The sequence below is a fragment of the Dipodomys spectabilis genome, unplaced genomic scaffold (genome assembly GCF_019054845.1).
Source record: "Dipodomys spectabilis isolate Male_0828 unplaced genomic scaffold, ASM1905484v1 ptg000575l, whole genome shotgun sequence".
NCBI classification, from domain to species: Eukaryota; Metazoa; Chordata; class Mammalia; order Rodentia; family Heteromyidae; genus Dipodomys; species Dipodomys spectabilis.
Genome location: NW_024871252.1, coordinates 588,773 through 611,559, shown reverse-complemented (window position 1 = coordinate 611,559; position 22,787 = coordinate 588,773). Strand labels below are relative to the sequence as shown.

The 22,787-nt window shown below is 35.0% G+C and overlaps 1 pseudogene; it reads right to left on the bottom strand.

The window, feature by feature from the left end:
• Positions 1 to 9,898: 9,898 nt before the first annotated feature.
• On the bottom strand, positions 9,899 to 9,998 carry LOC122100347 (annotated as a pseudogene).
• Between the last annotated feature and the right edge of the window lie 12,789 nt (positions 9,999 to 22,787).

The following is a 22,787-nucleotide window of genomic DNA, read 5'->3' as shown; positions in this document are numbered from 1 at the left end:
CATCACTTATCTCCAGAAAGCATGTGAACAGAGAGTTTTATTCAATTTGTAGAAAGGCTCAAGCAGGTTTTGAATCCTGTGGACATCCCACTGTTTCTGAACCCCACATGTGATGCAGGTGTACCTGCACATAGCACCAAGGAAGAAGGTGTTCCAGAATGTCTTCCAATGATGCTCACAATCCAGCTAGATCAGCTCCAAACCAGTCAAAAAGACACATCTTGATCTGCAGGGTAAATGCGTGCTAATGGAAAATGATCCCTGTCTATGTTCAGGAAAACCAATAAGAGAGGTCCAAAATCTAGAATCAGTTGAGGAAAGGGAATCTTTCCTCACAGAATACCCGGACCAATCTGTCCTCCTATGACGGATACAATTTCCAATTGAGAAATTAGAATCTGTCCTTCCCTGGACTCAGGAAAAAAACCTGTCTTTAATGAGCAATTAGATCCCCTTGAGGACTTTGAGGCAGAATTTCTGCCTGGAGGCCACTTAGAGGACAATCTAGATTTAGAGATTCCTTTCCCACTTCCTGGGAAAATCTTTATATTTCTTTTTGTTCTCATTATGTTAAAATTTTCATTCTATTTATTTTACTAACTTTATTAAAATGTCAATGTTTTGATATATTCTTGAATTCATGAATCCTAAATATGTTTCTTTTTAAACCTAAAATCTGAAGCATTGTGCATACGTGTTCTGTTTGTGTGGGGGAAACAGAGTGACAGCTGGGTGTACAAGAGAGCCTACTGCATATAAAGGGAATTGTTAAATGCACAGGGAGCGGCAAGGAAGCCAGGTCATGCCTGCATGGGGTGATTAGTTGGCTACAAAAGTTCTAGGACATAGCAAATCAGATGTCCTAGAAAGCAATTCTGTCAATTGGGACGAATGCCACAATAATTATAGTGGTATGTGTTTCACTCTTCCAACAGTGAGTTCAAATCTGTATACATCTTCATTGTGCTTTTGGCAAATAAGGAAGAAAAATTTGGCTGCAATAACATAAAAAATCTACTTAGGACTGAAAATATTTGACAAAATATATAAGAAATATGTATATTCGAAAGTAAAAGCCATCATCAATAAAAAGAAGACTTGCGTAGATGAACAAGCAATCAGGAAGAAAAATAACAATTTAACATTCAAATGAAACAAAAGAACACTAGAAATCACAAATTAATTCAGTACTCAAGAATCTGCAGGAAATGCAAATATTTAAAAAAATAACCTGTGACAAGTTTATGAAAATCCTGACTACATGGGAATCTACTGTTGTGAGTATAGTGGTTAAAGCCCAGACTGGACTGAAAGAACTGTACACATGTCATGTGTGTGTTATTCTAAATTTCAGGAAGAATAACATTAAGTGGACTGAGGCCAAGTAAGAAGCCAGATTCTATCTGAAATATAATCAGGATAATTTAGGGGTGGGGCATGACAAATTGGTAAGAACTCCATTTAGGAGACACAAGACACACAATTCAAACTCTAATATTATGGGTATTAAAGAAAAAAGCTATGACTTCAAGTAATTGGAATAATTGTAAGATTTGAATATTTGGTTGGAGAAAAAAATCCATGAGAGAGATAGAGTGAACCCATGTTACAAGGCTTTCTACATAAGTGATACTATTGTGTGGTACTCCAGACGTAACAGAGTTACCTTGCAAATGAGCATGGATGTGCGTTTGGGCGATGGAAATATTTTACTTATAAAGGTGTAAATTAGATTTTTGGGGGTAGGTTGTAGTTCTTTATTACTTTGAGCCACAGTTCCAATTCTGATTTTCTGTTGGTTGTTTGGAGATAAGAGGTTCATGGATTTTCTTGCCTAGGATGGCTTCAAAACATGATCGTCAGACCTCAGCCTCCCAAGTAACCAGGATACCAGGCATAAAACATCAATAATTTTTAAATAATTTAGTAAATTGTACTGTTACAGAAGTTATAAATTATCATTATAACCTGTGTATTATATATATATATATATGCATATATCAATGCATACAGATAGAACTATTTTAGCATACTTTTGTATCTACAGTAGATTTATGAAAAATCATCTTTCGTTGTAAAATAAAATGCAAACAAAAGTTAATAATGAGGAGCAAAACAAAGGAAATTGTCACATGTTTTTTGTTGTTGAATGGAATATGAATTGAGAGAATCAGTTTGGGAAAACCATCTTTAACAAAATGGATAATGACTATTAATTCCAATCCCTTTATTTGCCCATATTGTGCATCCTCACACATGAGTGTCAAAATCACACCACACTTTTTGCTTTTGTATTTAACTCACCTGTTATAATTTAGGGAATAGTTGAAGTAATCAAATAAATATTAAAATAATTGTAAGTGAGGTTATGAGTTAGAGCTGAAAATGATTTTAAATATGATAATAGCTAATTAAATTGCATTTTTCTTACATTTACTCTATTGTCATGCTCCTCATTCCCACCTTAGGAAAGTACATTAAATTATGTATACAATTATGAAAAAAATGTATTGAAACAATATTGGCACAGTGTGGTTTTAGCTTATTGACACCTGCAGGGGGTAGTGTGTTTTTGAGGACTTGAAGTGATGGAGATGAAGGGAGGAATGTGCTTATTCTGGAAAATTGACTAGAAGATTGCTCCCAGAAAGATAGTGATGAATTCTTCCAAAAGGTTACCATAAAATCAATTTCACAACCATTTTCACTGATACATTATACACCATAGCCAAGTTATGGAAACAGCCCGATGCCCTTTTGTGGAGGGATGGTTGGAGAAAGTGTGGCACATATACACAAGTGGATTTCACCCATCCATTATGAAGATCATTACATTATTTGCAAAGAAATGGATAGATCTCATAATGTGTTAAGTAAACTAAGTCAGAGCCAGACACACAAATAACCCATGTTCTGTCGCATATTTGGAAGCTAGAACTTAATGCAAGTTTACACAACAGTATTAACCAAAGCATGCTATTTTCAGAGGAGTATTTAAAAGGTGTAATTTCTTTTTTTTTTTAATTTAATTTAATTTTATTTGTGAACATACTGTACAGAGGGGTTACAATTACATGGGCAGGATAATGCGTACATTTCTTACCAAGCATTGCAGCCTCCTCCTTTGTTTACCCTTCACCCCCCTTCCCAGCCTCCCCCCAATCCCAATGCTTCTCCTTTCCCCCCTTCCCCCCCCAAAACCGACGTTGTAAAGCTCGTTTTGGACATGACAACTTGTACTTCTTATTGTTGCAACAGGTCCATAAAAGGTGTAATTTCTTATAAAATTGAAATTTATAAAATTGAAAGTAGGGTGAGGTTTGGAAGGGTGTGGGAAAGTTATGTAAAGATCCACTGTATTTATAAACTGATTTGTTGAATGGAATTTCCTTTGTACAACTATTTAAGATAATAAAAATATAATTAAAACAATGGAGACAACTGATCTTAAACTGCCTTCTCTTCAACCATGAGTCAATATAATAGTTTCCTCCTCAGAAATTTTCTTTGCATGTATTTTCCTTATGATGACAGAAAAGTGACCAATGCAATGAATATCAATACATCACATTGCACATCATAAAGATACAAAATATTAAAATCACAATAAAAAAACGTTAGATTTCATCACATGATAAAATAACAGGTAGAATGTATCAAATGCTGATTGATTGTTTTTCCAAGTAATTTACCTATGCTATCTAATTTCAACATCACAATAATCCCATAAAGTGGAACTAATTCCATTTTTACGTCTCAGATGATGATATGGAAGTCTTCAGAGTTGGAATTACTAGTACAACATTGCACACATGGTAAGTTTTAGCCTGATTCTCATCTCCCACTGTATCAAATAACTTCATTCTATTTTATGACTAAAATACCAGCACTTAGTAGACTAATTCTAGGAAAATTTCCCAGAATTATTGTGTACACTCTAATAATATTTCACTTTATCTTTGTTAGAAAATAGGTAACTGTAATATGAAAACTCCAAGTTCATAATCAATTTATACTTCCCTGATGAAAGGAACTACTAAACTATAACGTTCTTGATTTCTAGCTCAAAATAGTAGAAATCATATTCTATCCCTTCACTCAACACTGCGCTGCCTGGGTACCCCATCTCTGTTTAACACAGTGTTATGGAAAGAATGACCTCCCCAATTCCTCATGGAAACAGACTGCAGGTCTTATGGACCAATCATTTCCACATTGTAATTCACCTAAGTTTTTTACCATGAGAAGTATTTTGATTTGTATTTATACCCAACATTTTGAGAGAAATGTGCTACTTTAAAATGCTATTAAAATAAGACTTAAAGAAAAATCACCTTTGACCCCAGCTAAATATTTTACTTTTCATAAACCAAAAATGCAGTGTGATCTATCATTAATATTAGGAAGGACAGGTTAAAAATCATAGACACCAAGACCTAAGCATGAATTAAAGACTCTCCAACTTGTGAATACAATTGGTTTAAAAAGACATCAATACTACTGCATTTTCTCAAAATTTCTTATGATTCAATTATAAACTATTAACACTTGAAAATAACTCATTTTCTTGGGAGTAGGACACAAAACACAAGATTAATAATCCTAATCTTTTTTAAAGAACTTCATTTATACTACAAATTCACCCCTATAACTACAAAGATTCTAAAAATAACAAGTACAGAGTAACAAAGGAAACAATTTAACTGCATCATCTACATTAAAAGGACTGTGTTAATATAAAACAAAGTTATAATAATAATTAGCTTACCAAATTCACTTACATTCTTTAATCCTATTTCATTTACTTTCATAAAAACTGGGTTTTCATTAAATGATGCATAAGAAAGCCTATATACCCACTTACATTTTCAGATCTTAACAATATTTATTTCAGAAATGTCTTTAGATCTATAGTCAATGAACTGAAATAATAATAAAATATTCAAAGTCTTTTCAGAAATTTCAAGACTACCTCTGGGATGTTATTTATATTGGAAAAGATATTCAAAAAATCGTATTTGTTAAAGTTGCCATAGTTACTCCCATAAAAGAGCCTTTAGTGAAAATACGTTTACATGTACAAAACAACTTCAAATACATCCACTATCTGGAAATGACACATGCTTTTTGTTTGTTTGTTTGTTTTTGAAAGTAATATCTAAGAAGCATATCCACAATAAGGTTTTTCAGTCAATATGGTGGGATATGCAAACGTAATAAATATGCGGTTATCTCTTAGTCAGAATAGATATGATCTTACAAAGAAATATATTTTCAACAGAAATACAGAATTAATCCACCTTGTGTTTCATGGGAATAACCAGAGAGTAATACCTGTTTGGTCAGGTCGGTCAAACTCACTCCATGAGAATATTTTAAAAGTATATCCAATTTAAGAGGTCAAATACATATTTTGTACTGACAGTCATCTTACAGCAATAACTTACTACCTAATTATGTCTGTATCTTCTCACCTAACATGTAATAAGAGCTGAAAGCAGTCCCTTTTATCTAACTTGAGTAAATGCATTAATTATGATGATGTTATTATTTGACAAGTAAAATATACAAAAGGGTGATTCCACTGAAAAGACATGACAGAACACTGATAAATAAAAATATTGCAACACAGTTAGCTCTTTTCAGCCTCACCCTGTCCACATTGGCAAGCAACATTGCAAAAGCACACACACACATATACACATACACACATGCGCACATGTACATACATATACATGCATGCTAAATTCAGGGTTTATTGTACAAAAAAGTTCAAATAAAATATTCGTGAGTAGTGCAAGTGATAATTTGCTTTATTAAAAAATGATACACAATTCAGTCACAAAGGGTGTTTCATTTTACCTGCCTTCCCCATGTGACCACTTAATTTATTTTTAATTAATTAAATAAATAAGTAATGCATTCATTTCTTTGGTGGTAATAGGGGCTTGAGGGCCTGGCTCTGTCTCAGAATTTAGTTTTTTTTAGTGTTCTCAAGCCTAGCATTTGACTGCCTTTGCCACAGCTAAATTTCTAGCTTTTCCTGGCTACTTTCAAATCAGAATTTAATGGGAATTTTTTGACTTGGTCTGGTTTCAAACCACAATCCTTAGATTTCATCTTTCTAATTACCTAGGATTAATGACATGAGCCACCAGTGTGGCTTCTACTTTTTCCTCTATATTCATCTAATGCACATACTTAAAACTGAGTATGGAACCAAGATGTACAGTGATGATATTGTCCTGTCAGAAATTCAACTTAGTAATTTAAATTTCTTAAGACCATACAGAAAAATACTATGATATAGTACAAGAGAATACACAATTGAACATATGAGCTTTAAGAGTTTTCTAATAGGTCAATTATTTATTGTTACCCAATATTAGAAAAAAAGTATAATGCAGAAATAAAATAGCAGTCCTTTACATGACTACTTAAATTCCTTGTTTTTTTAAAAAAAACACTTGTTTTCATCTAAAAAAGTGGTCCTATCTATTCTCTTCATGTGATTTTTATGACTGAAGGTGCTTAATGTGAAGTCAAAATGTATTAGTAATCTTTTGCTATCAATTAAATCTCACTTTTTCTTCTTGGAGAATATAATGATCAACACACTAGTTCAGAATCAGCAAGCAATAGTTCAGAATCGTGCTTACAGTGCAAGTAAATCACCAGTAAGTAATCCTTGATGCCATTTTCCACAAAGTTTTGTCATAGATATAATCGGCCTGCCTTCTCTAGCTGCTTTCCTAGCCTGGACCTATTTCTTTATTGTACAGAAAAAGTGTGATTTAACTGTTTTCAGTCAGATCTGCTCCTAGAATTATCAAGGATTTACATTCTTGTCTGTAATTTGGTCAGAGCTACGTCTCTTTATGTAGACTACTAAAATGTATTTACTAATTTCAAGTAAATACATAATTCTATTTCCATCTTTTTTAAAAAATAAAATTCTATTTGCTCTATAAATTAATCAGAGTCATGGATTTTGTGGCTAGCTAGGTCATTGCACATTGCAGTCTCTCTCTTCCTCTCTTTCATGGTTCTCATAGATAATAAAACTGCTCCATAATTATCCTAATTTTGCTTTTATATTTTTGGTTGCATCATTTCACTTTCTGCTCTGTCATTTCCCAAATCTTTTATATAGAAAGCATTATTTCATATTTTCTCATTACTAAAAGAAGCTGCACACGAAGACACTACTGGTTCTCCTTTTCATTTGGTACCTTTGAATACGGAGGAACATCTTTCATCTGCTCTCCATCAATTCTCTACTTTCCAGTTAGAATAATTTAAAATAATGAAAATGGAAAATGAGAAAATAAATCATGGTGAAAAAAACAGATGTAGAAAATTCACCGGATTTTTCTGACCAGTTCAACCAACGTGAACTATTGGCGAAATACATGGACACCTCATTTCCACTGTCACTGAAAGTTTCTGCTTAGGCAATTTTGATTAAGATGATGAAAAAAATGAAAAAATGATGAATGGTATAAATTGCAAGAAAAAAATGGAGTAGGATCCAAGCAAATTTCTTCTTTGGGCTGCTGAAAATAATCGGCTTACTACATTGCAGTGACTACTTTCCAAAAAGGCCACTCATGTGAATACTAGGGATGAGGATGAGTATATATCCCTTCATCGGGAAGCCTACAGTGGACACTTAGACATTGTGTGTGAGTTGGTGGCTCAAGCAGCAGATATTCATGCAATAACTGTAGATGGGTGGACACCGTTGCACAGTGATTATACATGGAATAATACTAGTGTGGCCATTTTCTTCATCATGATGCAGATACCAATGCCAAAACTAAGGACCTTTTGAACACCTTGCACCTTGCTGCTGGGAATAGAGATAGGAAAGATATGTTGGATCTCCTTCTGTTGCACCATTTTATCAAACCAGGTCTGAAGGACAACTTGGAAGAAACTGCATTTGATATTTCCAAAAGGATAAGTATGTATCACTACCTCTTTGAAGTTGTGGAAGGCTGTACATATTGTTCTCTTAAGTTTAATGGTTCGGTTAAGTTTCTTTTTTTCCCTCTTTGTTTTTCTTTTTCTCTTTTTTTTTTTTTTTGGAGTTTTTTTTTTTATTAAGAAAATACCATACAGGAGAGTTACAATTACATGGACAAGGTAATGAGTATATTTCTTATGAAGCATTGTTGCCTCCTCCTTTGTTTTCCATTCCCATCCCTTCCCATCTCCCCCTCACACTCTCCTCCTGCCCTCCCACTACCACCCCCAAGCCAAAGGTGTAAAGTTCGTTTTTCGACATGACGTCTTGTACATCTCATTGTTGCAATGGATCCACCTGTATCCCTATTTAAACGGTTTGTTTTTTTCCCTTCTCCACCACAAATCATACCAACATCAAATACAGTGAAAACAGGGGTTATACCGTGGGAGGGAAATACAAAACAACAAAGAAATCATCTTAAAAATATAATAGAAACAATCGCAAGGAAAGAAAAGATTTGAATCTTTATCTTGGGGTTCATTTCACCTAACATCAACTTATCTGACCGTTTCTGCTTTTGTCAGACATATACTAGTTATTACAATTAAGGGAAACCATGGGACCTAGGTTTCCTTGGGCCTGGCTTAGTTCACTTAATATAATTGTTTCAAAGTCTTTCCATTTCCTAATAAATGGGGCAATGTCATTCTTTCTGGTGGAGGCATAGAATTCCATTGTGTATATATACCACATTTCCTTGATCCATTCATCTACTGAGGGGCATCAAACATGACCATACGAAAGCTACCAGAACAAATATATTTATTGCAGCATTATTTACTATAAGGTATCAATTAAGTTTCTTAAACTTCAAAATGCCAGTCCATTCTTTTGTTTGTTTGTTTGTTTTTCATTGTGAAAATGCCATACAGAGGGGTTACAATTGCATGAGCAAGATAATGAAAACATTTCTTATCAAGCATTGTTGTCTCTTCCTTTGTTTCCACTTCCCATCCTTTCTCATCTCCCCCCTCTCCCTGTCCTCCCACCCCAACCAAATTTGTAAAGTTCATTTTTTGACATAACAATTTGTACATCTCATTGCAATGGGTCCACCTGTATCCCTATTTAAAGGTTTGGTTTTTTTTCCCTTCCCAGCCACAAATTATACCAACATCAAATACAGTGAAAGCAGGGGTTATGCCATGGGGGAGGGACATACAAAGCAACAAAGAAATCATCTTATAAATATGTTCGAAACAATTGCATGAAAGTGCCAGTCCATTCTTTGTGTCCATAGAAAATATTTTCACAATCCAAATAACAGCAATATCTTCCTGTAAAAATTCTGGGGAATTCTTCCAAGTGAATTGTCTGATTTTGATGTTAAAGTATATTCAAGAGTTTGTTTTTGTATACATGTATAATGATTTCTGCAGAGTTTGTGATTTTTTTAAATCAGAAATAATTTGAATTTATCTGTTGAAATGAGTAGTACAAAAACTAAAGATATTTCTTGTGCTTGTCTGAAAAAAGGATATTTTTAAATATTCTATATTCTGTGTTTGCATAATATCCATAATCTATTTCATTCTCTCCTAGATATAATTTGAATTCTACATTGTTTTGTAATACATAGGTACATTAATAAATGTGTACTGTAAGATTGCATTCCATATATAAAGTTAAAGATTCCTTTTTTTTCTAGGTCCTTATACTAGTATATTTCTTTGGGATAAAATGAGAATTTAACTAATTTCAAAAGTTTTGTAAAGGTTATGCTATGTAAAGGAATTTCTGAGGTGAAGATTTAATACACTGATATGAAACTAACCTTTAATTCTAGGACTTACATGTATTGTTACTCTTGTAATTATGTAATCAACTTTTTAACAACTGCTTTTCATTTCTTGCATCTGAAGAATGAAAAATATGGAATACTATACAAATTTTCATTTCATCCTTGTGCAAGTGCCATGTTAATCTCTGTATTGTTTTAATTTGTGTAGACGTGCTGCTGAAGCATGTAGTATCCTCTAAATTTAAGTAGTTAATGATGCAATCTTCATATAGGCTTATATCTTTGCGTGCCTATTTGTTACAAGGAAACCTTATTGTTCCTAACAATACTATTGATCGTTTTTTCCTAAAATTGTGTATATAGTGGAAAAATTATATTGTTTCGTCGATTGCTCACATTTGCAATTTTTTTGTCACTGACTATTTTAAATCTTTTTCATTTTAGATTTGATCATACTTTGAAGCATTTATAGCTAGGTCCAAAAGTGATGGCTTTTTCAAGTACTTATTTGTCCAACTGAGTTAGCTTTGTGGAGCTAATGGATCCAAAGTAAACCTTGCTTAAGAGCTACTTCTAAACTTCTCCAGCTTAAAATTTCCCAAATGAGGTCTTACTAGCACAAATGTCTACCTGACCCTTTACCCTTCTTCCATGTAGGAACAGACCAACCAGAATATCTTACCCTGAAATCATACTTTGTCTTACTGGAAGAAAACTAATCTTAGTTACAAGGGATCACAGAGAGATGAACAGTTCAGACAGAACTGTTCAGACCAGAAGGTATTTTATAAAAATATAATTGTTTATGATACCTACCATTTCAAAAGTAGCTAAAGCCAAGAAGGTGAAAAATTGTTCATATGCATGATTACCTAATGTCATGGTCTGTCTACCTTCCAACCAGGAAGGAACTTACACTACTCTCTTTCTATCAACAAATATTTCCATAGCTCCAGGAGAAGTCCATGTGTTTCTCCTCGATATTAGGCCTTAAATTAGTAATGCTTTAATCACAGTGTTTCCTCTTGTCTCCAGACTGTAAATCCACAAATGGTAAAACTTTAGGTCTAGCTCTACAAAATACTGTGGTAGAGATAATGCAATATTACTTTAAAACAAAGTTGTCTTTAATACCCTAACCACCACAGAACAATGTAAAACATGTGCTGTTTTTTTATTATTTTATACATAGATATATATTTTATTTTATATTTGCTGATTTTATATTTCACACAGTGAAACTTACTAGAATTAATTGATAATTTGATAAATAAATTGATAATTATTTATTCCAATGAATAGAATTGGAATATAAATAATTAGGTTTAGGGCTGGGAAGGTGGCTCAGTGGTAGAGCGCTTTCCTTGCACAACTGATCCCTGGATTCGATTCCTCATCACCACATAAGCAAAAAGAAAAAAGCCAGAAGTGGCGCTGTGGCTCAAGTGGTTTGACCGCTAGCCATGAGCTGAAGAGCTGAGGGACAGCACCCAGGCCCAGAGTTCAGGCCCCACGACCGGAACACCCCCCCCCAAAAAATAAATAAAATAAAAAAAATAAATAATTAGGTTTAGAATATATATCGGAATATAAAAAGAATCAATGTAATGTCTTGAGTATAAGCTTGTGATACCTTCTAAGTGTTCTTGGTCTTCTGAATTCACATGGTAAAAAAATGTTGTTTTCCTCTAATCTATAAGGGATTTTAGTCTGCTGCCCTGTTCATGGTTTTAACTCGCTGGTCCCAAAATGTTTTTCTCCATATTTTTGAAGCATTCCTACTGATTATACCCAAATTTTGCTGATATGATCTCTAAAAGATATTATTCTTCTGCAGGACCCATGAGTCCTAGGATCCTAGGTCCCAGTTACCTGCATCATCAGATAACAGGTGCAAGACTTCTCACCTAGGCCCATACAACATGCCAACAGAATGTAATTGAAGACCCATCTTAATTTCTCATTTCCTATAATATTTTAGGGCCTCAATTCTTTGAGAAGAAGGAATTAGCAGTAAGCAATTGTGAAATGCAAGGGAACTTAAAATGAAGGATGAGATCATAAAATCTGAGAGAAAGTACTGTAATTCAAATTTTCAATTTACAGATGACCAGACCATATCAGTGAACAACATCACAAAGTGTCACAAAATTATTTTTAATACCCCTCTCCTAATGATTAATGAAAGATTTCAGTCCAGCATTAGTGGGCCCAGAATATATTACCTGGAAAAATAGATCTGTAATTGGTCTAACCAGGCCCGGAAAACTTTACTTAGAGGTCAAATGTAATCCAGAAAAACATCAATTGTGAAGATCCTTAGTGCTTCAAAACTTTGGTACTCCAGTAAAACTTGGTTCTGTGGTATAAAATGTTGTCATTCTCAAAACATTTAATCTCCTGAAAGTGTATTTTTTTTCAAATAAACTTTTAAATATCACAATCGCCAAAATAACATTTGACAAATAGATGATACTCAGTGACATTATAAGCTTTTCAAGTGTAGGGAGCAAGTTACAATAGAGTTGATTTATTTACCCAACACTAATGCCATTGTTTCAACCACTCATTAAAGTGTAGAAATAATACCACCCACCATTTGTGTTGTTCAGTAGGTGCCTTCCAGAAATATGTTAAATAGATCAATCTCCCAAATTTCAAACGCAAACATTAGCTAATAAAGTAAATTTCATCACTTAATAAGGTACATTTTAAAAAGCCACAAATAGTTGCCTTATCATAAGTTGTTTTATGTTTTCCCTATAAGTATAACATAGTAAGTCTTGAATATGGATACTCATCAGAGATGTGACAAACATAAAATCTGTCTTTCTATTTCTATCATATTCCTCTATAGTAGTAAATTTTAATTTTCTTCTTTTTCCAAAACTTATAGGTAGTAGAAAATATTATCCCATAGAAAGTAAAATAATCACACACCATTGTACATAGACATTTATAAAAACTGATAGGAATACATTCTAAGCCATTTTTAAACTTTCTTGTTGACTAAAGATTAATCTTTCAAATGAATGAGAATAAAATCAAGTCTAGGGGCTTCACATCTCCAGTCTTGCACATTATTATTGCAGATGAACAAATTAGGGAAATGTAAGTTGACATAAGTTCAAGTATATACAGGATTGAATCTCCAAAGAATGAAAATAAACCTTTCAAAGTATTAACAGACAGTTTAACAGAACGATTATCAGGAAGTTGAAAGCAGAGAGGAATAATAGTAAAGACATAGAATGAATGAAAAATGGAACAAGGGACAAGTACAGCTAGAATAGTCAATGTACACATGTGATAAAGGAAGTGGTAAATCTGAAATAAATCTTGGAGAAGGGGTTGATTGACAATAATAGAAGGAGTGAATCTGATCCAGGGGCATTGGACAATTAAATGGACATATTTAATTGTAACACACTTGCACAACCTTTTGAAATTCAGTTAAAGAACACACGAAAATCACAACCAAACAGCAATCTTTAGAGAGTATGAGCATGACCTCTCAAAAATTTAAGCTGTTAATGGAAGGCAGTTTTGGGAAAAGCAAACAAAGATATTCAAAGAGGGAAGTTTACGGTAGGTGAGAATTTTGAACAGATTTAAATAGATTGTCTAAAGTTATAAATCACCTACATCTGCTGCAAATACTATCTTTCTTCTGCGAGTTCTCTTTGTCTGAACTGGACACTCCAGTACTGAGACATACTTGATAGCTTGTGAAGATAGAATGAAATAAACAAGATCAAGGACCCGTTACTACACTGGAGAGAAAACAATTCTCTATGTTTTCTTTCATCTCTCTTCACTACTCTCTCTTCATACTTTTAAGTCAATGATTTTGAATTATATATTTCCTTCTTTGTTCTGACAAAGTAATTGGTCAAAGTAATTCACTAAATATTATTTTCAATTTTTTTCTTTTCTTTTCTTTTCTTTTTTGTCGGTGGTGGGGCTTAAACTCTGGGCCTGAACGCTGTCCCTGAGCTCTTCAGCTCAAGGCAAGCACTCTACCACTTGAGCCACAGCACTACTTCCGGCTTTTTTCTTTTTACTTATGTGGTGCTGAGGAATCGAACCCAGGGCCTCATGAATGCAAGGCAAGCGCTCTACCACTGAGCCACCTTCCAGGACCCATTTATTTGTTTGTTTTATTTGTTTGTTTTTGTTGGTCATGGGGCCTGAAGTCTGGGCCTAGGCACTGTCCCTCAACTATTCAGTTCAAGAATAGCAATCCACCACTGGAGCCACTTTTGGCTTTTTTTTTCTGCTTATGTGGTGCTGAGGAATTGAACCCAGGCCCTCATGCATGCAAGGTAAGCACTAAACTATTGAGCAACCTTCCTAAACCTACTATATCATTTATTGTGTATTTATTTTACATCTTTTTTTGGGGGGGGGTCCGGTTGTGGAGCCTAAGCTCTGGGCCTGGGTGCTATCCCTAAGATCTTCAGCTCAAGGCTAGCACTCTACCACTTGAGCCACATCGCCACTTCCAGCTTTTTTCTTTTTGCTTATGTGGTGCTGAGGAATCGAACCCAGGGCTTCAGGCATGCAAGGCAAGCGCTCTACCACTGAGCCACCTTCCCAGCCCCCATTTTTTTCTGTCATGCTGCTTACTTATTCAAGCGAGTCCAATAAACTTCCCCCTTGCACTTGTTGCCATGAAAACCTAACATTTATGTTAATCAGGACAAACTCTAATGTAAAACTTTGTCTCCATAAAACCAGTCCAAGAAGCTGTGATCACAAATATATGGCTATTCTTTTTTCTTTTACCTTGAAAATCTTCTGTGTCTAAAGTGCCAACAAAAATAAGTACTCCAACACTTTTTGGTTCAATCACTTCTAACTCAAAGTTATATTTTGCTAACAAGATGCTTAGGGGAAACTGAAGAATACTCCATTTTATCTTCTCTATTTAGACTTTCCTTAGATATCATATCAGGAACAGCGAAGTCATTTTTGCAAAATTATTTCAATAGATTATTTTTCTCTTGTCTTGCATTTGCTCAACAAGATGAATGGGGGAGAATAGAGTTAAATCACCCATGCCTTGGATGACAGTGTCTGTTACAAAGGACAATGCTTGCATGTTCTACTTCTATGTCCTCTTAACTCTTGCCTGATATCCAATTAATCACAGCTTCTTGGCTTCAAGTCTAGTGAAGCTGAAGCACTATAAGGCCTTCCCCACTGCTAAACCTTCATGGTTTCTCCTTTAAAACTCTTTTAAGTTGCATCATTTGGATGTGGAACTTATTTTGATATTCCATTCAATCAGTTCTGCATTGTAGTGAGCCAAATTGGCTCTATAAAATCACTTTAGGTAGCACAAATATTAAGACAATCTATATCAAAATGTTTTGATCTCCCTCCACTGATGAAGCCAATACACTTAGCTAGGGCTTCTAAGAACACTGTTTTCTAAGCTTTTCCATTTGCTCAATTATTTTGTGACCCCCAAACTTTTAGGCTTTTGTACTAAGAGACATTTTCACTATCTCATGATAATAAGGGTATTATTTTTTGTGAGCCACTTTGAAATGTGAAATCACTGGTGTGAAGTATCTAATCAGATTTTTTTCTGTGTTTCAGTGCTTCACATGCAAAGACCTCATGGAAAGTATTATAAACAGAAATGTGTAAGCCCAATGCCTTCTTTCATTGTGGAGGGCACTTTGTCCCTAAATATTTTGACCCAAATTATCTTTTTCAAAGAATTACTGTTTGTTAAATAAAGGCCAATTCACAAATTTTGATGTCTTTTTTTTTAAGAACTTTGAATTTAAATTCCACTACAACCTTGTTTCACACAGTGAGAGTATATTTCCCGGGTAAGGACAATTCTCACGGAAACTTACAGGATTTATAGGAAGGTTTCTTAAGTTTGTTTGTTTAGTGTGAAAATGAGCCATCTTCACCCACATTGCTTCCTCTCCACTAAGTCTCCATGGATTTCTTTGCACGAAAGCCTATTTTCCCAGGCAATTTTAAATTTTCTTCATAAGCTAAGTTGTTAAAAATTAAAATTTACCTGTCACAATTTTAAAACTCTTTTGAAATTCCTTTAGCAGAACCACGAATTCACCAATCCTAATTCCACCTTGACCATCAAAAACAGTTACCATGTTGTTTTCACAATATAGTGTCCATGCAACTAATATTTTCCAGTGGCTTTGTTATGCATACATATGACATATAAGATGATACTGAGCAAAATTAACTCTAAGATATGGAATCAGAGATTTTTATTTGCGGTTGTTGTTTTTAATGTATTAAGTGATTTCTATATTCTTTGGGTTTTCCCCTATGGTTTATCCCTTGCTGTATTTGACTTTGTACCCTGTGCATTATGTATACATTTATCTTAATTAGGGAAGGGAAGAGGAAGAAGAAAATGGTGACACAAAGGACAAAGTGCAAACCAATTCATTAGTAATACTCACAAGACAATATGTTGGAAATATACATTACAACTTGTGAGGGGTATTGAGGTGAAGAAAAATTGTTAGAAAAATGAGGGAGGGGATAACAAATTTGAAAAGTTATTTATTCACTACCTTACATTTACTGTAACCCCACTGTACATCACTTTGACAATAAAATTAAATTTAAAAAGTAAGCTGCATAAAATAAAATTTCACTGTATTGGTATAGTATTATTATTTATATAGTAACTTTTAAAAATCATTACTCTTTGGCATCTAATTTGAATTAATTACTCCTTCTTTATCAGAGGGTCATCAACTCGAATGTTATCCAGCTAGACAATATTGTCACAATATACTTGCCAATATTTTGAAAAAAGAATAAATTTAGTACTTTTACACACATAAAACCGAAAAAAGTTTAATTCTATGGAAACCCATAACTTTTAAAAGTAAATAAGTTGTTAAGAGAACAGAATATATGTGTTCTTCAAAATTCCTATGACTAATAACTACTCATTTTCAAATTCTGACCGTTCCATACCTGAGAAATTCAAAACAATACCTGTTTGCATGTTATGTAATTCTTCAATAGATGCAGTTTCCAATGAGGTTTTACAGATTGAGAAGTCAAAAGAAAAATAACCACAATTGGTAGATAGAAGATAGTAGATAGTAGATAGTAGATAGAAGAAACAAGTTATCACACAATTATTCTCTTCATACCATGTTATACCACACCCTCAAAAAATTGCTCTTTTTCTAAATTTATAAATAATATAATCCGTTTGTTGGCAACTCTGTCTACATTATTCACATTATCATTTGATACATGAACAGTTGGAATTATCTGTTAACTAAGTTCTAACTTTCTTGAAAGAATATTCTAGGCAAATAGAATGTTAGAATAATTTGTGAATTTGTCAATTAAACCCTCTACTTAAAAAGAATTTTGTAGTATCATATAGAATATGGAATTACAAACAAAAACAAAATACTTATTTTGAAAATACATTCTAATTTAGCAAGGTCCACAAAGTCCTATATTTGACAAAGTTTTCTATTTCTCCAGGCTTAAGTTTTGTAAACCTTTATAATTTCTTTGGAAACCAGCAGAAGGATGCTTACTTACTTTTTCAAATTTTGGATGGGAATCATGAGCTACTTTGCATCTAGGAATGTTCTGTAATGAAGACAGCATTTAAAACACAATTGAGGATTATATATGAGTTGCATTTCAATAGGAAACTTGACTTCTCAAAACATAATGACAAAATTAGCCCAAACTTACAACTGTGTATTCCTTTCTTGTTATTTGGTTTGTATTATTGAGACAAAATTTTACTACCTGGTCCAGGGAAGGTATCACTATGTAATTCCACTCAATAATATCCTGTCTTATTCTGAGTGCAACAATTCCAGGCCTGTATCACATTGCCCTGCCATAGTTTGTTGGTTTATTAAAATCTAGAAATTAAGCAATTCTCAACTTCTATGAAGATCTTATCCATACAATGACTGCCAAGACTATTTATGTACTATTTTCAAAGATGTTCTAACATTTGACACAAGATATGAACATTTTCAGATGCACCTGCTGTGGACTCTGATTCATTCCTCCATGGATCTGATCCCTTTAATAATGATATACTTGACTTTCTTACTACCTCTGGTCCCTAACTAAGCAATAATCTTAAACTTTTTTGAAGATAGTTCACTTGAGGACTTTCTAATACTTTCTAATAATAAAATTTATCACCTGATTCTAGTCTTACTCAGGACATATTTTCTATTGTTTCTAACTTTCTTATATATTCTGACAGTTTTTATTTGTGTATTTGTGTGTGCACAAATAAGTGCCTCTGTGTGTATGTGTATATTTGTATGTATGTATGCAAAAGCCTCAAGGTCTTATCCAGCAATCTTTATCATGACTGTTATTCCATCACTTGAACCATTCTTCCAATGCAACTTTTTCTGGTTAATTATTGATAGTGTCTCAAAGACTGTTCTGCCCATGATGGATGCAAACTGAACTACCCAGACCCCTTTAAATTCTTAGGTTTATTTTTCTAGAAGTATCTACTTTTAAACTACAAACATTTAAGTTTAAGTGGTAGCCCAGATTTTTAACTCAAGAATTCACATACACATTACATACACATTACATATCCTGAGTGTATACTGTTAGAAATGTGATCTTAAGCTGGGTGGTGGTGAGATCTGAGGATTGAGATTCAAAGCCAGCCCCAGTAGGAAAGTCCTTGAGACTCTTTTCTCCAATTAACTACCAGAAAACTGGAAGGGGCACTGTCGCTCAAGTGGTAGAGCACTAGCCTGGAGCTGAAAAGCAGAGGGACAGCACCCAGGGTTCACGTGCCACAACCAACAAAAACATAAAATACATAAGAAAAGGTATGGCTAGTGTAATCCCTGCTCTCTCAAGATGGACTTTTTTTTTCCAGTTAAGTCCATTCTCCTACATCTGACTTGAATGGAACCAGAATCATTCTTCCATTCTACTTTTTACAAATTTTCATGTTTAGCAAGGGTGATTTAAAAGGGATTGGCCTCATATTCATGTTCAACTTGGGAGTAATGCTTTCTCTATGACACTTCTATAAATCTACATACTGGACTTGGCTTTATTGTTTCAATGTTGTCTTTTTTGTAGAGTCTTCTATATTGTATTGAACACTAAAACACAGAAATCCTCTTTCTCCTATTATTGCTAATTTTTCTCTTACTGTTAACTCATGTACACTTGGGAAATAATGCACTACATATACACTCACAAAAAATGATCTGAGAACATTTTTCCCATTTAAAATTCACCTTAATTTATGGAGCACTTATGAAGTTTGAACTCAATGTACTCTTGGATAATGTATTTATAAGGAATTTAAAATTTATATTTTCTCTTTACTAAGTTGTCTCTGGAACACTTGCTACCACATGTCCAAAGATTTCCTTGTGCTATTTCAATGAAGACAGAAAACATTCATTATACCTCAAGCACCATCATTGATTGTTACTGGAAGTAACTATTACTGGATGTGGAAACTGATCACAGGAATGGAATTGAACATAGAGGAATGACAAAGTTCAACTTAACTTGTGCTTACCTTTTTACTGTACAAAAAAAGAATCCAAGGCCTGAAGGAAACTCTGTCCCTGACTTTTTTGAGTGTGTTCCTTCCTCATATAAAACTTGTCTGTAAACTTCTGGTTGAGAGTATTACAAAAGGAAATAATGTGCCATTTGAGGGCAAGCATAGAACAAAAGGAAATAACGTTGTTTTAAAAGTGTTCTACTGCAAATAAACAAAGACATGGGGGTTTTAAAGTGTTTTATGGATGGATATTTCATGCCTGAGATGATTCTTCTGTTGCAGGAGTCAGTTATCCATTCCTTTACTCTGGTCCTGATTACTCCATAGCAATAAGGATTACAAAAAAGCTAGGTCCAGTGAGTATAATGAGCAATAGCAGGCTCTTCTAAGACCAGTACTCCTTTAAGGAGGGTCCTAAAGAAAGACCTGGGGTTTTTTGTTTGCTTGTTTGTTTAGTTGTGCTGGTTCTGTTGCTTGAACCCAGATGCTGGACCGTGTCCCTGAACAATTGTCTTCCTGCTCACCTGCCCCTAAAGCTAGTACTCTACTGTTGAGCCAAAACCCCACTTCTGGCCTTTCTTGTGTTTAAGATAAGAGTTTGACAGACACTCCTGCCTGGGTTGGCTTTGAACTGAGATAGTAAAAAGCCAAGTGACATCAACTGTATCAAGACTTCTGTTTTGAACCAAGAAATAGTAGGTGAAGTTTATTCTAAAGCTAATATTTGACAATTTTTAAAAGAAGAGAATATGTCCAGCTAAGAAGCCATAATTTAAATAACTCAGGAAAAGTAGGTGTACTGAATCATTTTGGAATTTTTTTCTGATTTGAAGATTACTGTTGACCTTGTTGTTCCTTTTGGGGCAACTTAAAGTCATATTTGCACTTTTTGTCGGTCATGGGGCTTGAACTCTGATCCTGGGCACTGTCCCTCAGCTATTCAGCTCAAGTTCAGAGCTCTACCACTTTAGATACAGCACAACTTCTGGGTTTCTAGTGGCTAATTGAAGATGAGTCTCACAGACTTTCCTGACCAGGATGGCTTTGAACCATAATCCTCTGGTCTCAACCTCCTGAGTGGCTAGGATTACAGACGTGACCCACCACCACTTAGCTCATATTTCCATTTAGTGCACTTAATGACACTATGTAGACAAAGAATGGTAATTTGAATCAAATGATGACCTTGCAGCTTTTCAGAAAAATTGAGGTAGCAATAAATAACTCCTCCTTTTCCATGTTGTTACATTAATGACTCATGAGCTATGGAACCTTTACATTAGTATCGTCTTCCATCTGTGTAGGTATATGTAGTATCAGGAAGTGTTCATAGAGAAATAGAGAAAGACAGAATTTTAGAAAGCAACAGAGATCAGGTATGAAAAAACTGCGTAGAAGGAGATACATTTATCACACAGAGATTAAGAACTAGCACAAGATTGAGAATGCTAAAGGCAATAAGGAATAATCCTAGTTGATAAGTAGTTCTTCAATAACCAAAAATGGTTCCCTAGAACGGTTTCTGGTATACCTTAGTTACAATCATTTGTTCCTTCCATCTGGAGTTAGTCCTTCTCTTGTCACAACTGTTAATTAGCCTCTTCCTTTTTGGTGCCATGACTGACCAAAAAGGTTTCCAAATGTGACTTGGACTACTCTTCTCATTGTTATTAGCAGTGACCACTCAAAAGTGTAGAATCTTTGAATTTTCAGAATTAAACTTCATTTGACATATAAGCACATTCCTGGCATTAATTTCTGTGACCTATTGAACAAAACTTTTTGTCAACACAGTATACTAATGTAGGTAAAGTACATGAATGAGGTACTATTGTCAGGTATCAGTATGGAAGGAGCAATTATATATTCCAAGTATGGCTTACTTTGCATTTACTAACTGTTTGGTTTTTTGCCAGTACTGTAGTTCTGGGGCTTAAACTCAAAGCTAGGTAATTATTCCTGTGCTTCTTTTATTTTTCTCAAGGTTAGCACTCTACCACTTGAGGCATAGCACCACTTCCAGTGTTTCTTTTTCTGTTTATGTGGTACTGAGGAATTGAACCCAGGTTTTCATGCAGCTAGGCAATCACTGTACCATGAAGCCACATGCCTAGAGCCCTAAATGACTTTATTAAGATGGTATTACAGGGCTGGGAAGGTGGCTCAGTGGTAGAGCACTTGCCTTGCATGCGGGAGGCCCTGGGTTCGATTCTTCAGCACCACATAAGCAAAAAGAAAAAAGCCAGAAGTGGTGCTGTAGCTCAAGTGGTAGAGCGCTAGCCTTGAGCTGAAGAGCTGAGGGACAGTGCCCAGGCCCAGAGTTCAGGCCCCACGACCGGAACTCCCCCACCCCTTGCAAAAAAAGATGGTATTACATTTTCATTCCATAATTATGTATCATATTTTTGGCCTGGTGCTAGAAAAGGACATAGAAAATAATACTAACTAAATAATAATTGTCACTGTCTAGCCAGGGCACAGGGAGGCTTACCTCATGGAGCTGGTTCAACAGGCTGACCCCCAGCCTACCTCCAGAATGAGATGGCCACCTTGGGTTCCAGCCACATGGGGACTCTGGGCCACCTCTTCCAGCACCCATTCAACCAGTTCCTGTGTGTGAGAGAGAGAAAGTCAGAATTACATTTAAGCCGGTGCTGGTGGCTCAGGACTATAATCCTAACTAAACAGGAGGCTGAGATATGACAAACATGGTTCATAGCCAGCCGGGGAAGGAACATCCATGAGACCCTTAGCTCCAAAGAACCACCAGAAAACAGGAAGTGGCACTGTGGCTCAAGTGGTAGAGCTCTAGCCTTGAGCTGAGGAGCTTGGGAGTAACACCCAGGTGCAGAGTTCAAGTCCCACGACTGACAAGAAGTGGACTGAATAGGTCATGAGTTGGTCACCTGGCTTCTCCAGGCCTCGTCTTCCTTAGCTGCAAAACTGAACACAGTGAAGGATCCCCTCCCTCATGGGAATAGGGTAAGGATGAAAGAGAGCCATGTTCTGTTTCATAATCCCATAACTGTCTCATGACTAATAACAGGCCCCATCTGAGCCTTTTCTGGGTTATATTCCTGTTATATATTCAGAGAATTGGCGAGAACCATATCTGACAGCCTCTTCCTCTGTGCCTGGACCTGCTCAAGAGATCCCTCTGTATTAATCCCTTGATTTCTCACAACTGTCCCATGAGGAGACTGAGGTCCAATGGTGGAGGCCCAATCCAAAGCTTTACCTGTGGTCAAGGATCGGTTGCTGTAGACTGAGAGTTTGGGACAATCATGTAAGCATCAGCTTAGACTGAGCATGGCACTATATGTCTACCATCCCAACTACAGACAACCACTCCTGGTGGTGCATGCCTCTCATAGATAGGAAGACCGTGATCCAGCCCAGCCTGATCACAAATTGAGTCTCTATCTCAGAAATGCCCAAAACAGAAAGGCATGGTAGAAAAC